The sequence below is a fragment of the Saccopteryx leptura genome, chromosome 3 (assembly GCF_036850995.1).
Source record: "Saccopteryx leptura isolate mSacLep1 chromosome 3, mSacLep1_pri_phased_curated, whole genome shotgun sequence".
NCBI lineage: Eukaryota > Metazoa > Chordata > Mammalia > Chiroptera > Emballonuridae > Saccopteryx > Saccopteryx leptura.
Window position 1 is genome coordinate 258,732,529 of NC_089505.1, and position 20,482 is coordinate 258,753,010.

Genomic DNA, 20,482 nt, shown 5'->3' on the forward strand with positions numbered 1-20,482 from the left:
GGAACTCTCTGTACTTCCTCTTTAATTTGTATGCAAACCTAAAACTGCTCTAGAAAACAGTTTATTAATTAAAAAGATTTTTTTTGTGACAGAAACAGAGAGAGACCCAGAGAGGGACAGACAAGACAGGAAGGGAGAGAGATGAGGAGCATTGATTCTTTTTTGCGGCACCTTAGTTGTTCATTGATTGCATTCTCATATGTGCCTTGACCAGGAGGCAGGAGTGGGGTGGGGCTACAGCAGACCAAGTGACCCCTTGCTCAAACCAGCAACCTTGGGCTCAAGCTGGTGAGCCTTGCTCAAACCAGATGAGCGCACACTCAAGCTGGTGACCTCGGGGTTTTGAATCTGGGTCCTCTGCATCCCAGTCCGACACCCCATCCACTATGCCACTGCCTGGTCAGACTTATTAATTTTAAAAGTAAAATAGGCCCTGGCCAGTTGGCTCAGCGGTAGAGCATCGGCCTGGTGTGAGGGGGACCCAGGTTCAATTCCCGGCCAGGGCACATAGGAGAAGCGCCCATTTGCCTCTCCATCCCCCTCCCCTCCTTCCTCTCTGTCTCTCTCTTCCCCTCCCGCAGCCAAGGCTCCATTGGAGTAAAGATGGCCCGGGTGCTGGGGATGGCTCCTTGGCCTCTGCCCCAGGCGCTAGAGTGGCTCTGGTCGTGGCAGAGTGACGCCCTGGAGGGGCAGAGCATCGCCCCCTGGTGGGCAGAGCTTCGCCTGTGGCAAGCGTGCCGGGTGGATCCCGGTTGGGCGCATGCGGGAGTCTGTCTGACTGTCTCTCCCCGTTTCCAGCTTCAGAAAAATACAAAAAAAAAAAAAAGAAAAAGAAAAAGAAAATACAAATGAAAAAGATAGGTTGGGTGTGTAGGTATATTTCTTGGTTATCCATTGTAACCTTCATCTATGTGCCTATTCTTCTGCCAATATGTAAGTCTTAATTACTGTTGCTATGTAATGAGGTACACTAAGGTAGAATAATTTCTTTCTCTGTATTTTTTTTTTTCAAAGTTCTTTTAGATGTTCTATTTGGGCAACTTTCTTCTCCATAATTTCTGATGATAAATTCTGTCATACTAATGTTTTTTTCTTTGTAGGTATATTGTTATGTCTCTTGATATTTTCAAGTCTTTGTCATTAGTTTTCAGAAGTTTTAATATCATGTGACTGAATGTAAATTAACCTTGGTTTTATCCTATGTATGGTTTGCTTAGCTTTTTGAATCTGCTATTGTATGTCTTTTGCCAAATTTGCAAAATCATCAGCCATTATTTTTATGAAAACTTTTCAGCCCCTCTCTTCTCTCATTCTGGGACTCTGATCACCTAAAAGTTAGATATTTGTTATAGTCTTACAGGTTTCTGAAGCTCCGTTCATTTAAAAAATTCTTAGTTTACTTATTCTCAATTCATATTGAGTCATTTGTAATTGTTCTATCTTTAAATTTGCTGATTCTTTCCTCTGATCCTTTCATTCTGTTGTTGAATTCATCATTGAATTTTTATTTTAGCCATCATATTTATTTTTTTAGTTTTAAATTTTCCACTTAGCCAAGTCTTTCTGTATTGTTTGGCTGTGCCTTTATTTTTTCACTGTTTCATTTGTGTTTGTAATTGTTCATTAAAGCATTTTTATGATAATTGCTTTAAAATCTGTCAAATAATTATAAAATTTCTATTACTTCTGTGTTGGCATTTATTCATTATTTTTTTCATTCAATTTGATCTCTTCAAGTTTCTTAATGTGATGAGTGATTTTCAATGGAAACTTTGACATTTGGTTATTATATTCTAAGAGTCTACTTTTTATTTAAATCTTCTCTTTTAGCTTCCTTCCTCTGGCACTGCTTCGGCAGTGGAATGGGAATGTCACCTCATTACTGCCAGGATAGGATAGAAATCTGGGATCCGCACTTGTCTTTCTTTGACACCCAAGGTGGACAGTCACCCTCATTATTGCTGAGTTTGAGTCACACTTCTGGATCTCTGCTAGGCCTCCACTGACACCCTCCCGGCTGGAAAGGGTTGGCGTGCCTCCTCACAGAGTCCTGCATGGTTTCCGCTGATTCAGAGCAGGTGGTGGGGGAATGGAGCTCATTACTGCTAGATGAAAGTCATGACTTTTCATTGTGTCTACTCTGATACCTCTCCATTGGGGAAATGAGTTGTTAGAAATCTTACTTTCAAATAGGTGTGGGATTCCAGTCCATGTGGTCTCCACTGATACCACTTTGGTAGTGGGGAGTTGTTAGTACCCATTAGAGATAAAAGTCTAAGCTCCCAACCTGGCTATTTCTGGCATGCGTGCGGTGCAGCCTTAGAATAGTCTCTCTTTGTCCTTCTCTGAAAGTCTTCTCTTGTTTGTTTTATGTATATTGTTTAGAGTTTAGTTGTATTTAGTGGGGAGAATTGAGAAAATAATTCTGCTTGCATGAAGCTGAAATCTTCCTACCAGATGCTGCTTTAATAAAATCCCAACATCCAGATTCTCCACAATTGTGAATTTAAGTTTATTTACAAAACAATATATCTCCCAAGCTGGCTCTTATATGGTACTTAAATCTTTCAACCATTGAGTTAGACTTTTTTCTTTTTTGTCATGCAAACCGTGTGTCAGCCACTTTAGAAATGGTAATAGGCAACCACTAAAAGATACTCTTATCTGAGGACTATTTAGTTGATCAGTTAATTTTCTCTGTAGGAGATCTTGAAACAAAGGAATAACATATCTTCCAATGAAGAACCCTAATGGAAGTTGGGACACATGTAAGGACACTGGACATCTGAGGGGCCATGTACAGAGGTTGGGAGGAGAATGGAAATGGAGGTCTCTTACATCACTAACTCAAGTGAGCCCTTAATGTGCCTGCAATTTCTTAGACCATTCATTCATTTTGCTACTCTCTAGATGACTGTTTTAGACCTCTTTGTAAATCTGCACCAGCTTTCTCTCATCTTCAGCTAATAACCATATATCCAATTTCACTAAGAAATTATAAGAGACTGTTCACAAATTCCTCTAGCACATCTACCTATCTGCCTGAATAAATGATCAGTACACAGAGAAGGAGACAGTGAAAGAATCACAGAAACACCACTGGCATTATAACAGATACAACCTGAACTCCATGGCTCTACCCAACTCTGCCAAACAGCATTGAACTGGAGGATCCAAGCGGGGAACAGGCCTAGCTAACAAGGCACTTTTTTTTTAAATGCAGAAATTATAGTGCTCAATGAATATTTTAACTAAAGTTTCAAGGTACAATTAAAAGCAACAACAATATGAGTATGTATTTTGCAAAATTTTCCTGTTCCCTGCCTTTAGAAGTAGAGTTTGGAGTAGTTCTAGTTCACTTCAATGTGAAATGAAGTTCACCCAGAAAACTATTATATTAAGAAATCTTTATGTAGTACCTTTCCTACTTAGTGAATGCCTTCAGCTTCACCACTTACAAAGCACGCCAGACAAAGCATGACTTCAAGGAGATTTGGAGTTTTGAAAGGAAACTGCCCACAAGAAAACTTGAAAAACTTTGAAAGAGTAAAAAGACTTTTAAAAAGCAATAACACCACTAAAACATTACAGATCACTTTAATTGGAATCATAATAACTGATTTTTGGAGGCTTTCATTTTCCTAGAAATTTGCTAGAAAAAGAAAAGCTTGATTCCTTAACTCACTATCCTTAGTTTGCCCATTTAAAAATCCAGAGTTTCATCAATTTTTCAGTATTTCCTCTCTCCTGTTTAATCAACATTATATCAGCATAATATTGACTTTTCCAAGGGTAATTTCTTCTTTAAATTACTGTTTGGACTTTCAGACTTCAACACACCATCCAAATGTTTATTTTTTTTTATTCTTAAATAACTGCAGCCTTTTTGGGGGGAGTGGGCATGGATTCCATTTAAAATATTTTTTAAACCAAATTCTTATTTCTTCTATATTAAAAAAAAGATAAAATGAATGCTAAATTGTATTATGTATAAGGAGAAATTTCTAATCTGTAACTTCGGTTTTATAGTGTTGAAATAGGATATTTTAAATTATAATAAAGGGAGAGATCAGAGACCAATAACTGGTTCTAAGGAAGATTTGCTTCTTCTATGTCTTAAACATTTACTTGTTAAAGACAGCACTGAAACTTCAAGAAACTGTACCACCAATAGTGTTATCTATAAAAAGAAAAATGCTTGTCATTGCGCACCTCTTGCTTGCTCCATATTTAGGTCTCTTACACCTACATTCTTTTGGAATATTTAAAGATGTTGACCACTTTCTCCTCTTTGACATTCTCTATCCACCCTATTAACATTTCATTCTTTCAGCACATTTTTTTTTGTGACAGCAAGAGAGACAGAGAGAGGGACAAATAGAAACAGACAGACAAGAAGAGAGAGAGAGATGAGAAGCATCAATTCTTCATTGTGGTACCTTAGTTGTTCATTGATTGCTTTCTCATATGTGCTTTGACGAGGGAGGGGGGCTACAGCAGACCGAGTGACCCCTTGCTCAAGCCAGCGACCATAGAGTCATGTATAATGATCCCACACTCAAGCCAGCGACCCCATGCTCAATCAAGCTGGTGAACCTGCATTCAAGCCAGTGACCTCAAGGTTTCAAACCTGGGTCCTCTGAATCCCAGTCCAATGGTGTATCCACTGTACCACTGCCTGGTCAGGATTGGCCCTTTTAAAAAAAATATTTTTATTCACTTTAGAGAAGGAAGAGAGAGAAAGAGAGAGAGAGAGAGAGAAGGGGTAGGAATAGTAAGCATCAACTTCTCTATGTGCCTTGATCAGGCAAGCCCAGAGTTTCGAACTGGCTATCTCAGAGTTCCAGGTCAGCACTTTATCCACTGCACCATGTGCTCTTCATCATGTCTCTAGCTGTTTTTCTTTCATTCTTGTTTTCATCCAAAGAGAATCCATCCTTCCCTTCTCTGGGTCTCTCTTGTTTTAATATTTAAATGTTTTAAATTATTGTTTTGAATAATTAATACATTTTCATGGTTCAAAGATCAAAACAATATCACAAGGTATATACTGATAGTATTTCCTTACAGTGTTTTCTTTTTTCCCCTATTTTTCCTTGCCACCATATATGACCATCTTTATTAGTTTTTAATGTTTCTAGTGTTTCTCTTTTACATAGAAGTAAATAAACTATATATCCTACTTTTCCAAATGTTTTTACACAAAAGGTCACACACTTTATACATCATTTTGCGCCATGTGTTTTATACTTAACTATTTTTATATACTGCTCACAAAAATTAGGAGATATTTTATTGCTTCATATTTATTTTGAAATATCCCCTAATTTTTGTGAGCAGTATATATTCTGGTGATCTTGTATATTACCACAGCTTTTCCATAGCTAATAACATTTTATTTGTTAATGTACTCTAGTTTATCTAACAATTTCTCTACTGATGAATACTTGGTGTGTTTCCAACCTATTGTTATTACAAATATCACTGTAATTGATAGCATATATCATTTTGGATGTGTAGGGGTAAACCCATGATATAAATTCTTTGAAGTGAAATGGTTAGGCCAATGGCTCCTTTTTTTTCTCCTTGTATAAGTCCTACCTTATAACACTTAATAAATATACAGGGTTTGACTTATCTCTGTTACCTGGATGTATCCCATATTTATATCTTGTGCCCTAGAATTCACACAAATTTCTCTCTGAAATTATCTACATTCTAAACATTGTTACTTCAGTATACCATTAGCACTTTAAATCTGTCATGCATCAAATTTAGTTCATCCTTTTCCTCTTCCTTGCTCATTCTCAAACTCAGTGCTTCTATTGTTCTTTTACACAGGAATTAAAAAAATTTTTTTTAAGTTTTATTTTATTTCTTACCTTTTCTTGTCTTTTTATAATCATTAACTTTGGTTGTTTGGTCAAACTCTCCATTTTCTATCTAAATCTTTCTTCATTTTATTTTCATTCTATCCTGGTACAGCATGAAAACGGGGAGGTAAGTCACATCCTAGACCCTTCAGACCCCACCTTCATCTTTTTCTCAGACCTGAGCTAGGCTATGATGGAGTAAATCAAGCAATGCTGCTGCTTCAAAAGGCAGTAGAAGCTGAAATGTGATGACTTCACATTTAGTAAATTAGATGTCTTTTACCAGGAGTTTAAAAATAAATATCCACAAAAAGTAAATTTCTCACCCATAGACATTACTCAATTAAGTGACTACTACTAAATTAAACTTTCTACTTTTTCAGTTTATTTTGGCTTTTTTGTCATCTGTGGTGAAAACATTTAATTAACTTTTGGTCATACATTTAGTGGTCAACACATAATTGCACTACTATAAAATGCTATGAAATAAAAAAAATTGGTATGAAATTAATTGGATGGTACAAATGACAGAGCTGCCAGGTACATTTAATTTTCATTGTGAATATTAAACTTTCAAGGCAACCACTAGTTCTGGCTAATATGTAGGGTTTTGTTTATTCTATTTTGCTTATTTTGTTTCAAATAACCAAATCTGACTTTTAAAAAATTCTATTATCCTTTGACAAAATTAATGTAGTTCTTTAAGTAGGCAGAAACTTTGTCTAATACCAGAGATTATCTAAGGTTTAGTGGAGAAAGATATCACCAGAATGATCATCCTAATATTAATACAATGTACAGAATATCTTATTCCAGAATAGACCTTTCTGATATACTGATCTCTAAAAGAGAAAATTAAAATAATACATATATTGATCAACTGAGATAAATAAAAAAGTCTAGACAATGTTCAAGAATAGTCAGTTTGTAACTAAGATAAAATCAGCCATCTGGATTTGAATTTTGAGAACTATGGTAAAAGAGGTTATTCTATTTTTTAATGTAATGGGTGCTGGCTTGTGATTTTAAAATGGATAATTATAATTATAGTAAGACCTCCAAAAAAAACCCCAAATATGTCAGCAATATTTTTAATAATAACTTCCTGTTCATTATTGGATATCAGAGAAACTAATTAGTTGTTAGTAATAATGGATTGAAGATCATGTGTTTCAAGCAATTTTGACAATATGGTAATGTAATAAAAAGACAAAGTTTGAAGTTTCAGCTGCATGTAGAGAAGTATAGTATTTATTAATCTTAAAATATACTTAAGTTCAACTTTTTTCATTAAAAAAAATAAACAAAACCCAAGTGCTGTCATTTGGTAAAATTAATTTTGTAAAAGGGTACATACATGATAAAAAGACACACAAAACACATATTGATTTATATGGGATGTTTTTTATTTGTTTTGTTTTGTATTTTAGGTTGACCAGGTCACAAATTAAAAACATAGTGCAAAAAGTACTGATAGTTCTAATGCAACAGCAGTTCAAATACTTCCAAGATTGGATATTAGGTGCTCAATAAAAATATTCTTCTAAATCAAATATTATGTTGACCAGTTACAATGAAAGGACACTACCACCACAAATTTAACATGACAGTTCTATGGCAAACTGGTCATGATGTGGTTGAGGTACTACTGTAAGCAATAGATTTAGAGTAATATGACAATATACTCTTTCTTAAGTGCTGTGAATTATATGGAATATTTCTAAACCTTTTTTTTTTTAGCGAACTAATGAATCAAAGTGGAGCTTAACCACATTCTCTACAATCAGCAGGTAGAAAAATGTATATAGAAAATACATATTCAGAATATACACAGCACCATTTCAGAAGACAATGATGTGTGAGCATTCAGTTTAATGGAGAAATAAGCTCAATTTGGCAATTAAAGAACATTTCTAATTTGGTAGCAGGCCTAAATCATGGTTTAGAAGAATTTAGAGCCTCCAGTGGATGTGGAAAGTTATTTATTTAAATTGAATTCATAATATGTTTAGGGTGTGTGAAACTAAGCTAAAATGTGCACATTTCACAGAACTTTATTTTTTATTATTATTATTATTATTAAATTTAATGCAGTGACATTGATAAATCAGGGAACATATGTTGAGAGAAAATATCTCCAGATTATTTTGACATTTGATTATGCTGCATACCCCTCATCCAAAGTCAAATTGTTTTCTGTCACCTTCTATCTGGTTTTCTTTGTGCCCCTCCCCTCCCCCCACCCCCTCTCTCCTTCCTCACCCCATATTCCCCCCCGTAACCATCACATTCTTGTCCATGTCTCTGACTCTCATTTTTATGTCCCATCTATGTATGGATTCATATAGCTCTTAGTTTTTGCTGATTTACTTATTTCATTCTGTTATTGAGGTCCATCCATGTTATTGTAAATGATCCTATGTCATTGTTTCTTATGGCTGAGTAGTATTCCATAGTATATATGTACCAAAGCTTTTTAATCCACTTGTCCTCTGATGGAAACTTGGGCTGTTTCCAGATCTTCGCCATTGTGAACAATGCTGCCATAAACATGGAGGTGTATTTCTCCTTTTGGGACAGTTCTATGCTGTTCTTGGAATATATTCCTAAAAGTGGAATAGCTGGGTCAAAAGGCAGTAAGATTTTCAATTTTTTGAGGAATTTCCATACTGTTTTCCACAGAGGCATTCCCAGCAGCAGTGCAGAAGGGTTCCCTTTTCTTCACATCCTCGCCAGCACTTATTCTGTGTTGTTTTGTTACTGAGCGCCATTCTGATTGGTGTGAGGTGATATCTCATTGTGGTTTTAATTTGCATTTCTCTAATGATTAGTGATATTGAGCATTTTTCCATATGCCTATTGGCCATCTGTATGTCCTCTTTGGAGAAGTGTCTATTCATTTCTTTTTCCCATTTTTTGATTGGATTGTTTGTCTTTCTGGTATTGAGATTTACAAGTTCTTTATAAGTTTTGGTTATTAACCCCTTATCAGACATATTGTCAAATATGTTCTTCCATCGTGTGGTTTGTCTTTTTATTCTGTTCTTATTGTCTTTAGCAGTGCAAAAGCTTTTTAGTTTGATATAGTCCCATTTGTTTATCCTGTCTTTTATTTCACTTGCCTGTGTAGATAAATCAGCAAATATATTGCTCTAAGAGATGTCCAAGAGCTTACTGCCTATGTTTTCTTCTAAGATGCCTATTGTTTCATGGCTTACACTTAAGTCTTTTATCCATTTTGAGTTTACTTTTGTGAATGGTGTAAGTTGGTGGTCTAGTTTCATTTTTTTTTGCAGGTAGCTGTCCAATTTTCTCAACACCATTTATTAAAGAGGCTGTCTTTACTCCATTGTATTTCCATACCTCCTTTGTCAAATATCAGTTGTCCATAGAGCTGTGGGTTTATTTCTGGGTTCTCTGTTCTGTTCCATTGATCTATATGCCTGTTCTTATGCCAGTACCAGGCTGTTTTGAGTACAATGGCCATGTAGTATAACTTGTTATCGGGAAGTGTGATACCTCCCACTTTATTATTCTTTTATAAGATTGCTGAGGCTATTTATGTTCCCTTTGGTTTTATATAAATTTTTGGAATATGTGATTTATATCTTTAAAGTATGTCATTGGTATTTTAATTGGTATTGCACTGAATTTATAGATTGCTTTGGATAATATAGACATTTTAATGATGTTTATTCTTCATAACCATGAGCAAGGTATATACTTCCACTTGTTTGTAACTTGCTTGGTTTCTTTTATCAATGTTTTATAATATTCAGAGTACAAGTCTTTAGTCTCCTTGGTTAAATTTACTCCTAGGTACTTTATTATTATTTTTTGTAATAGTAAAGGGGTTGTTTCCTTAATTTCTCTTTCTGACTGTTCATTGTTGTTGTATAAATGTGCCTCTGATTTCTGAGTATTAACTTTATATCCTGCCACCTTGCTGAATTCATTTATCAGGTCCAGTAGTTTTTTGACTGAGACTTTAGGATTTTCTATGTACAGTATCATATCATCTGCAAATAATGATAGTTTTACTTCTTCTTTTCCAACTTGAATGCCTTGTATTTCTTCTTCTTGTCTGATTGCTGTGGCATGGACTTCCAGGACTATGTTGAATAAGAGAGGTGAAAGGGGGCACCCCTGCCTTGTTTCTGGTCTTAAGGGGATTGCTTTTAATTTTTGCCCATTGAGTATGATGTTGGCTGTAGGTTTGTCATAGATGGCTTTTATCATGTTGAGGTATGTTCCCTGTATTCCCACTTTGTTGAGAGTTTTGATCATGAATGGGTGCTGGATTTTATCAAATGCTTTTTTTGCATCTATTAAAATTATCATGTGGTTTTTCTCCTTCCTTTTGTTTTTGTAATGAATCACATTGATTGATTTGCAAATATTGTACCAGCCTTGCCTCCCCAGAATAAATCCCACTTGATTATGGTGTATGATTTTTTCCATATATTGTTGGATCTGGTTTGCTAATATTTTGTTAAAGATTTTAGCATCTATATTCATCAAAGATATTGGCCTATAATTTTCTTTCTTTGTATTCTCTTTGCCTGGTTTTGGAATCAGAATTATGCTCGCCTCATAAAAGGAGCTTGGAAGTCTTCCGTCCTCTTGAATTTTTTGAAATAGCTTGAGAAGGATAGGAGTTAGTTCTTCTTTGAATATTTGGTAGAATTCACTTGTGAAGCCATCAAACCCCGAACTTTTTTTTGTTGGGAATATTTTGATAACTGTTTTGATCTCATTTGGTGTAATCGGTCTGTTTAGGTTTCCTGATTCTTTCAGATTGATTTTTGGAAGATTGTATGTTTCAAGGAATTTGTCCATTTCATCTAGGTTGTCTAGTTTTTGGCATACAGTTCTTTATAGTATTTTCTTTCAATATTTTGTATTTCTGTTGTGTCAGTTGTTATTTCTCCACTCTCATTTCTAATTTTATTTATTTGAATCCTCTCTCTTTTTTTCTTGGTGAGTTGAGTTAAAGGTTCATCGATCTTGTTTACCTTTTCAAGGAACCAGCTCCTTGTTTCATTGATCCTCTGTATTATTTCTTTAGCCTCTATGTCATTTATTTCTGCTCTGATCTTTATTATTTCCTTCCTTCTACTACATTTGGGCTTTACTTGCTGTTCTTTTTTTAGTTCTTTTAGATGCAGGATTAAGTTGTTTATTTGAGGTTTTTCTAGCTTCTTAAAGTGTGCCTGTAGTGCTATGAACTCTCCTCTCAGTACTGCTTTTGCTGTGTCCCATAAATTTTGAGTTGTTGTATACTCATTGTCATTCGTTTCTAGAAATTTTTTTATTTTATTTATTTATTTATTTATTTTGTATTTTTCTGAAGCTGGAAACGGGGAGAGACAGACAGATTCCCGCATGCGCCCGACCCGGATCCACCTGGCATGCCCACCAGGGGGCGACGCTCTGCCCCTCCAGGGCGTTGCTCTGTCATGACCAGAGCCACTCCAGCGACTGGGGCAGAGGCCAAGAAGCCATCCCCAGCGCCCAGGCCAACTTTGCTCCAATGGAGCCTCGCTGCGGGAGGGGAAGAGAGAGACAGAGAGGAAGTAGAGGGGAAGGGGTGGAGAAGCAGATGGGCGCCTCTCCTGTGTGCCCTGGCTGGGAATCGAACCTGGGACTTCTGCACGCCAGGCCGATGCTCTACCACTGAGCCAACCGGCCAGGGCCTTTTATTTCTTTTTTGATCTCATTCTTAATTCATTTGTTATTTAACAACCTGCTATTTAATTTTTATGTGTTTGAGAATTTTTGAGCTTTTCTGTTGTGGCTGATTTCTAGTTTCATGCCATTGTGATCAGAGAAAGTGCTTGATATGATTTCAATCTTCTTAAATTTGTTGAGACCACTTTTGTGCCCTAACATGTGGTCTATCCTAGAGAATGTACCATGAGCACTTGAAAAGAATGTTTGTTCTGCTGCTTTAGGGTGAGAGGTTCTGAAGATATCTATTAAATCGAGTTGATCTAGTGTGTCCTTTAAGTCTGCTGTTTCTTTGTTAATTTTCTTTCTTGAGGATCTATCTAGTGATGTTAGTGGGGTATTGAAATCCCCCACTATTTTAGTATTGCTGTTGATCTCGCCCTTTATATCCATCAAAGTCTGCTTTATATATTTAGGTGCTCCTATATTAGGTTCATAGATATTTATAATAGTTATTTCTTCCTGTTTGATTGGTCCCTTTATCATTATGTAGTGGCCTTCTTTATCTCTTACTATATTTTTTGTTTTAAAGTCCATTTTTTCTAATATAAGTATTGCTACCCCAGCTTTTTTTTCATTTCCATTTGCATGAAATGTTTTTTTCCATTCTTTTACTTTCAATTTAAGTGCATCTTTTGTTTTAAGGTATATCTCTTGTAGACAGTATATGTACAGGTCCTGTTTTCTTATCCATGCAGGTACTCTATGTCTTTTGATTGGGTCATTTAATCCATTTACATTTAAGGTTATTATTGATATGTAGTTGTTTATTGCTATTTTATTCTTTAAAGCTTTATTCCTCTTTTGCTATTCGTTTCCCACTTTGATCTGTTTACAACAGGCCCCTTAACATTTCCTGCAGCATTGGTTTGGTTGTAATGAGTTCCTTGAGGTTTTTTTTTTGTCTGGAAAGCTTTTTATTTCTCCTTCAATTTTAAATGATAGCCTTGCTGGATAAAGTAGTCTTGGTTGTAGGTTCTTGTTCTGCATTACTTTGAATATTTCTTGCCATTTCCTTCTGGCCTCAAGAGTTACTGTTGAGAAGTCAGATGTCATCCTTATGGGGGCTCCTTTGTAGATGATAGCTTTTTTTTCTCTAGCAGCTTTTAATATTTTCTTTTTTTACTTAGCTTTGGAATTTTAATTATGATGTGTCTTGGTGTAGATTTTTTTGGGTTTCTCTTTAATGGAGTTCTCTGTGCTTCTTGAACTTGTGAGAGTTTCTCCTGCATTAATTCGGGGAAGTTTTCAGCTATGATATGATTTAACAAAGTCACTATCCCTTGTTCTTTCTCTTCTTCTTTAGGAACCCCTATGATGTGGATGTTATTTCTCTCCATGTTGTCACAGAGCTAAGAGTTTCCTCAGACTTTTTGAGTCTCTTTCCTTTTTTCTTCTCTGCTTTCTTGCCTTCATTCCAGTTGTCTTCCAACTCGCTGATTTGATCCTCAGCTCTATCCATCCTGTTTTTAATTTCTTGCATTGTGGTTTTCATTTCTGATATTGTATTTGTCTTCTCTGACTGATTCTTTTTTAATATTTCTATATCCTTTTTTATACTTGCTATTTTTTTATTTACATGTTCATAATGACCATCCATTTTTGTTCTAAGATCCCTAAGCATCCTTAAAATTATTATTTTGAACTCCGCATCCGGAACTTTGATTATTTCCATATCACTCAGTTTATCTCCTGAAGGTTTCTCTTGTGGTTTCATTTGGATTGCACTTCTCTGTCTTCTCATTATGTCTGTGTGTTTTGGTGTTTTGTTTGTAGAGCTGGTTCAATCTAGGCTTGGTATTGTCTGCCTCCAGTTTTCAACTGTGTTATTTCTAGGTCTCCTTGGGTTGGCATCAGCTATTATTTGTAATATACTTTCGGATTTGGGCCGCTTTGAAGTCTTGATTTGTTTGTTTTCTTAACAGGTTATAGTCTTGTTTACTGATCTCAGCAGGGGGCTTATTTGAAACTGTATCCAGGAATGTGGTGGGTGTAATCTGAGACTCTGAAGTCCTCTTCTGCCAGTTTGTCTCTCTGGGGGCAGGATGTTTTCTCAGCTTCAGTAGGGGGAGGTGTATCTCAGATCTCCATGGAGACCTGAGTTACTGCCCCTCCTTTTTACTTCTTGTTTTTAGCTGTGTCTTGTTGCACTGATTGGAACTGGAGAGATGTCTGGAGATCTGTGCCCTGGAAGCAATGTATTCTTTTGTTTTTTGGAAGGATCAGCCCCTCCCCCAGCTATGGCTGTCTCCAGCACTGGATGATTCAGCTTCTCAGTTTGTCCTCTGCATTTCTCTGCCCCTCACTGTCTGTCCCTGCCTCTCCTCTTTCTTCTTGGAAGACAAGCCAGGTCTTTCAACACACCTCACTCCCTGGTCACCAGGCAAGTGGCTGTGAGCAGTATTTTCTGCTCTTTTCCCTGGAATGAGAGCCCCTCTGAGCTCTCAGCCTCACCTCCCCTCTGTTCCTGTAAGCAGGGGAGATTCAGCCACTCCCTACCAAGTTTGTTGTGACTTCTTCTTTGCTCCTTGGTTTTTGAGAGCTGTTCTTGTAGTCCATGTTGGTTTTTCATGCTGATTGTTCCTAAATTGATTTGTATTCCAGTTTGGTGGTGATAGCTGGAGTCTGTGCTTCTGCCTACTCTGTTGCCATCTTCAGGAATCAGACTTGATCTTTTGAACATTTTTTTTTATCTTCCTTTCTCCACTACCTCTTAAATCCTGGAGGACATGAAGCAGAATATTATCTAATAGGAACTAACTCTTCATGCTTTCATTAGAAGATCTGCATAGAAAGTAAATAGTTGGGAAATATGTGCTAATTTTAGAAAATTTAGTAAATATAAATGTAAGTAACATAATAAAAATGAACTATAAATGTACTACTCAGGTAAAACAAATAGAAACATTTATACATATCTGAAAATACACATAACTAAACTCGCACTAATACATACAGAGATTTTACAAAAATCAGACCAAGCAATATATAATTTCTTTTACAATTTATGTACAGCATATAGTTTTTCTTATAATACAATAGAAAGTCATCACATTCTAATATTTATATCTATTGTAACTGTTTAGTGGAAATACTACATAGTAATGCACTACTGTGTATCTCTTAACACTGCCACTTTTGTTGAAGCCTGGTGCGATCATGTCCCCACAGCCATGCAACAAGGAGCACAGGCCAGGGCCTGAATTATTGTTTTGTTGCTCTTCAAGAGTTAATGAAACAATGGAGAAAATATTAACTGTGTGGGTTTACTTTAAAGACTATCTCATGTCTATAATGCTTACATTACAAACAGTGCTAAACACTGAGGAAATAATTTTTCCACCATTCAAGAAATCTACTATTCTATGTAGAAAGAAGTTGCTCATCATATTGAATGAATGACATTCTGACTTTTGCCCTTCTTGCTTTTCTCTTTTTACTTTTGTCTCACTCATTAACATTAAATTAAAATATCAATCAATAGTCATATGAGAAATACATCCAGAAAACGAACTGGTTGTTAAACATTCACAAGCACACTACAACACACCTCCCACATTTGTACTCCCATCATCACTGACTTCATAATTCCAAAAATTATTTACTCCTTGGCATATTAAAAATGCCATAGCACTACTGAGCAATTTTTTTATATTTATTAGATATTTGTATGTGCAAATCCAAATCTTTTGTGTGTGCAAATTAGTTGCTTCTATTATTGGCCCATACTTTTATTCAAGTTTTAATAATTGTTTTATTAATTTGTAAGAGCTTTTTTAATATTGAAGATAATAAGCCTTTCTTAATATTTGATAAAAATCAATCTCTACTAGTTTACTCTTTGTAACATAAAATTTATGCATTTTTGATAGAATTTTTTTGCCTTTTATAGCAAGTTGAAAGCATTTTCTACAAGTGGTTAAATAGTCATCTATGATATGCTATGTAATAATCATTTTTATGTTCAATTTCTCAACATATCTAGGATATATTTTAATATACATATTTTCCCTAATATTCATTTTTCTAATCTCATTTATCAAATAAGCAATTCTCCCTTTATTAATTTTATATTATTCTGATGTTTCCCTTTTCAAATGTTTATTTTGACTAAGATCAGTTTTATGACTCTTTATTAGGTCTCACTGATGCATCTGCTAATTTTGGTACAAATGAATACATTACCGTTACCTTAAAATCTGCTAGGACATGTTTCAGCTTTCTCCTAGTGTGTTCATGATGATTTTTCCTGGGTTTTTTTTCTAATAGTAATATAAAATACTTTTTTTTAGTTTAAAAAACTACATATTCGTAGAGATTAAAATGAATTCTTTTTTAAATATACAGTATTGGATTGGCATCTTTGCAATACAATGGTACCTTGACACACGAGCACTTTAAATCACGAACAATTTGAGAGATGAGCAAACACTCGTGGGATTTTTTGCGTTAAGTCATGAACGAATATTTGAATCACAAGCTTCTTCCACCCTAGAAAGCTTGCTGAATGTTCTGAAAGGGAGGAAGAAACAAACTTCCATGGAAAGATTTTTGTTGAAACGGCCTCTAAGAGAAAGCAAGGAAAGTGTGGTGAAAAGTCAAAAGTCAGTGAAGAAAATGATGATTATTGGGCAAATGAATATGTCAAATAAGGGCCATTGTTATGTTAATGTCTCCTCCTCCTCCGCCAGCATCTTTGTCTGACCTTGAAGGTAAATACACTTCATAAACCAGTTTATTTCTTTATATTCTCTCTTATTATGTATATGTATATATATATATATATATATATATATATATATGCGCGTGTGTGTGTATTTGTTATTTATAAAGTACATTTTCTTATTTAAAAGCATATAAAACAAAATAATTATGTTGTTTTGGGGGGCCAGAATGGATTAATTGCATTCCCATTAATTTAAATGGGGAAAATTCGATTTGACACATGAGCAAATTGAGTCATGAGCTCAGCCATAAAATGAATTAAAGTTGTGTGTCAAGGTACCACTGTATTTGGATTATTCAACTAAGATAATGATGAACTAATCTTTTATTTGTCAGGTTTTCCCTCTTTGACAATAACTATTACCGATTACTTATTAAGTGTTCACTATGGGGCAGCCACTAAGAGCAGCAGCGAAAAATAGTACCCTGCTCTCCTCTGTCATTCATTCATCCAAGGGGCCTGAGATTATAATGCTTTTTATAATCACATAATATAAAAGGTATTGTAAAAGAAAAAAAGGTAAGGTAATAAAAAGTGAATATGGGAAAAGGAATTTTAAATATTATTTCTGTCCTTTTTGGCTACACAAAATAAATACACATATACATAAGCATAGACATATATATATACATATATAGTTATAAAACATAAACATCACTGAAACAAATTCTGACTTTGGTTACATCTGTCCTTTATTCTAGTAAAATAACTTTACTTTTCTATTGCTTTATTAATTATTTCTTATACATTTCCATTATCTTTATCATCTATTCTCCCCAGTTTCCAGAACAAAGTCTACAGCCACTAATTGGAAGTAGAAATCTTGTCTCCCTTTCTTCATTCCTCCCTCTTTTCTTACCTTTCCTTCCTCCCTCCCTTCTTCCCTTTCTTCCTTCCTATCTTCCTATATTCCTTCTTTTTTTCTTCTTTTCTTGCCTTTGAAAGTTTAAAAAAATACATCACTTATAAAATTTGCCTGATTTTGAAATCTTTTACAGTGTCAGTCCTTAATGATATTACACTTTTTCTATACAAATGGCCTTTCCGTTACTTTGTATTTATCATAGTTTCCCATATCATCTTCTGAGAGTAGTACATTGTGGGGGGCAGAAGTAGAAATACTGGAGCCAGATTTCTCTTCTTCTAATCCCATGTCTGCCCTGTACCAGCTCTTGAACCTTGGGTAGATTACTCAGCATCTCAATGTCTCTAGATTCCTTAGTGTGAACTGTCCTGCTCATTATATAGTTTTATCTGAGAATTAAATAGTTTAATAGATTTAAAGTCCTTAGAATATTATCTGGCACAAAGTAAGCACTCAAACGTATGTTAGTTTACAATAACTATTTCCAAAATTTCCATGTTTATTGGAGATTATTATGCATAGTATTTTCATACTTAAAAGACCCTGTATTTAGAAACATTGCTTTTTATCATATATATTCAATATAATTTTTATTCTCATTTTTATAATAAATTTATCAGGCATTAAATATGATGTGTTGTAGTTTGATTTTTGTGTGTCTCATTCATTCTAAAAAGCATAACCTCTTCATAGAGATTTATCGTTTAAAATAAGATAATTTGTTGATTTTTGGCAATATATTATTTTGTCTTACTCTGACTTTCACTGAATTTGTTTGAATCCGAAAATATAATACATTTATATTTTTATTATTTTTGAATTTTTATAAGAATTTATTTGAGCCAACTCATGAGATATGTTAGGGAGCACAATCTGAAGTGCTCCTAATTTTAATACTTTTAAAGCAACGGGCATATCTTTGCTATTTTTGAAATGCTGTTCAATTATTTTACTGATTCCAAATCCACCTTAATTATTTAGGATGTTTTGTGTGTTGGAGAGAGGGAGGAAGGAGATTTTATTCTGTAGTCACAATAGTTCTATTTTTATTTGGTTGTCCTGAACCCTGAGGCTGTGCACCTCGTTATTTAAATATTGTGGCAATTATTGAGACTTTTTTCGTCTGACTTAGTATGCATTTAAAGTATTTTATATATGGAACAAAAAATAATTTTTTTTGTTGGGAGGCTCAATTCATGTTTCAAGTAATCTTATTAATTATATAATCTAAATCACCTATTTCATTGTAAATTGTGTGTGTGCCTACTTGAATCATGAATGGCTGACAGATATGTATTAATCTCTCCCACAAATATTGAGCTTCTGTCATTTTGTCTTTGAATTTCTAATAAGTTTGTGCTCTACATTTCTAAGTTCTGTTATTGGGTCATATAGTCATGACTGTTACATATTCATTTTGGATTATATTCAGTGGTGTGCTGGAAAATGTTTAACAACCAGGTTTCTGGGAGGGGGGAAGTGTCTGATTTGAAATATTTGTCAAATTTTGAGGATTAAATACTTCTACCACTGCCAGCTTCTAGCTGCCTATACAACATCACTGAATGTGAAGTTCAGCAGTGATGCATAATTGACACTCAAGGATGATCTTTTCTCAATACAAAATATTACACTGATATTTTCCCCCAGAATTCTATATTTCTTTTTTTCTTAATTTATTGGGCTGACATTGGTTAACAAAATTACGTAAGTTTCCGGTGCAACTCTACAAGACAACGTCCATACACTGTGTTGTGTGTTCACAACCCCTAGTCAAGTCTCTATTTATCACCACTTATCCACCCTCCTCCGCCTCACTAGAATTCTATATTTCTGATATTAATATTGTCATTTTAATTCCTAGTTTGCTTAATCTATTCTTACCCTACATCCTTTTTTATATTGTAACATATTTTTAGGGGTAGGTAGTATGTACAAGGCTTTTATATTACTGTCAGCCATAGATGTTTTGAGTTTTATTCATTTACATTTTTATGATAATTAGTATATTTGATATTCTTCCTGTAATTTTTAATATTTTCTTATTTAATAAATATTTTTGTTTCTGTTATTTTATAAGGATGAGAGTATTATTGTATTACAAGAACTGTATTTTGTTTTCTTTTTAACTTCTCCAATAATATTATTTCAGTTTTACCTGTTCAATTCAGTGTTATTTTTAAAATAACATTGAACTATATTTTCTGTATAGCAAAATAATGAATGAGACGATCTTACCAATTATTTCCAGATTATTTAATATTTTTATTATATATATCACAGCTTTAGTGAATTTATTTTGTTGTTTACATTTCTTGATTATTTCTGTTTTCATTCTATTATTTCCTTTTCTTTATTTTTTATTAAATTTTTTCATTTATTGTGTTAACATGAATTCAAGTATTCCACTTAATATAACACCCTCACTCCCAAACAACATATACCCCATTGCACCTCTTTTGCTCCCCGTCCCAGTGATTCCTTCATCCTTTCCTCTGGGATTTGCTGTCCTGTTATCTGTATCTATGTGTTATGTATATGTAATTTCACTAATCCTTTCACCTTCTCTGTTCCCATCTCCTCATGCCCCTTCCCTCTGACAGCAGTCCCTCTGTTCCCTGTTATCCTGACTCTGCCTCTATTCCATTCCTCAGTTCACTTTGTTCATTAGATTCCACATATAAGTGAGATAATATGATATTTGTCTTTCTTTCCCTGGTTTATTTCACTTAGTATAACAATCTCCAGGTTCATCCATGCCAACACAAAAAGGTAAGATTTCCTTCTTTTTCACAGTCGCGTAGTATTTCATTGTGTATATGCACAACAACTTTTTATCCACTCATTCCTCTGATGGATCCTTGGGTTTTGGCTATTGTAAACAATGCTGCAACAAACATGGGTGTACCTATCTTCTTTTGAATCAGTGTTTTGGGATTCTTAGGATATATTCCTAAAATTGGAATAGCTGGGTCAAAAGGCAGTCCCATTTTCAACTTTTTGAGGAAATGCCATACTGTTTTCCACAGTGGCTGCACAAGTCTGCATTCCCACCAGCAGTGCAGGAGGGTTTCTTTTTCTCCACACCTTCGCCAGCACTTGTTGTATGTTGATTTGTTAATGAGAGTCATTTTGACAGGTGTGAGGTGGTATCTCATTGTGGTTTTAATTTGCATTTCTCTGATGATTAGTGATGTTGAACATTTTTTCATATCCTTAATGGCCATCTATATGTCCTCTATGTAAAAAATGCCTGTTCAGTTCCTCTGCCCATTTTTTGATTGGATC